This window comes from Gymnoscopelus microlampas, assembly GCF_963454915.1.
Source record: "Gymnoscopelus microlampas genome assembly, chromosome: 12".
In the NCBI taxonomy this organism is placed as follows: domain Eukaryota; kingdom Metazoa; phylum Chordata; class Actinopteri; order Myctophiformes; family Myctophidae; genus Gymnoscopelus; species Gymnoscopelus microlampas.
The window spans coordinates 37,046,744-37,047,873 of record NC_139949.1 but is presented as its reverse complement, the minus strand read 5'-3'; the positions used below and the strand labels follow the sequence as shown (position 1 = coordinate 37,047,873).

Here is a 1,130-nt window from a genome sequence, read left to right as displayed (position 1 = left end):
TTTCATTTATATTGCACTTTACATTTGAAGCAAATCTCAAAGTGCCACAGTACAGGATAAAAAACATTTGCATAAAATAATATCTAAAAACAATCATATCACATCACTTTGACCCCTGGATTAGAGTGTGTGAAACGATGTGCTTGGATTTTAGTTTGTGTTCATAATATGTGTCTGGAAATCAACGAAAGAGAAGTTATTGGAATAAATATAGATTATGAGGGGCTAACATTTTTCTGTTGTATGGATTATCAAAAGTTTTAAGCCACCGCCCTCAAACCGATTAATTAAATAATTAATTCTGACCAGAACAGATTGGACTAGTCTCTTCCAGTTGAGGTGTTTAGGCAACATGAGGCATTTAATTCTCATTGTGCTGTCATTGTGATTATATTTATATACTGTCCATGCTGTGTAGAGAGATGAGCCGAATTTGCACACAAAATATTGTCAAAAATGTAATTTATAATTTCCAGTGCAGCCTCCATAATTCTGCACTGGGAGAGAAGAAGAAAAATAGGCATAAAGAAAATAAAACCCTCGCTAAAAATACAATTTTACCCCAAATTACTGAGATGATCAGAATAACTAATAAATATAATATAGGACATTTTTTCACAAATTTCGGACAAGGTTGATTCACACAGGATTAAAATCACAGACGTTCTACTTAATTATTACAAATGACCAGAGAATTTACTCACTTTGTCCAGTATGTGTGTCTTACATTGGTCTTTGTTGTTGCAGCATAGATGAGTTGCTGTCTGTTCCAGTCTAGACTGAACACTTTACAAACACACACAATGCATATACACCCAAACAACGATAAGCAGTGTATGATGTTTACTGACATTAATAATGAAACCATGGTATGTGGTCAGTAACTCAGGAAACAGGATGCTTTTAACATACATCTCCACACTTCCTTTTCAGCTGTTTTATTGTCTGCAGTAAAAACTGTAGTGCTGTTTGTATCAGTAACATTTCTTGATGGTCATTGTATTATACTGTAAGTATCAATTGTCATTTTAAACAATCATTTTGAGTCAAGAGTATTATCAGGTACATACTTACAGTACTTTTCATAGGTCAGTAGAATGTATAATTAATTGACTGGAATAATGCTATTG

At 33.2% G+C, this 1,130-nt stretch overlaps 1 protein-coding gene across 1 annotated transcript in view; it reads right to left on the bottom strand.

Moving 5' to 3' along the window:
• Positions 1 to 835, bottom strand: part of LOC311057313 (uncharacterized protein) — a gene marked incomplete at its 3' end in the record, with an annotated part of 4,702 nt that extends 3,867 nt beyond the window's left edge. Inside the window, exon 1 of the mRNA XM_084074268.1 lies at positions 705 to 835. The remainder of the gene's footprint in view (positions 1 to 704) is intronic.
• Between the last annotated feature and the right edge of the window lie 295 nt (positions 836 to 1,130).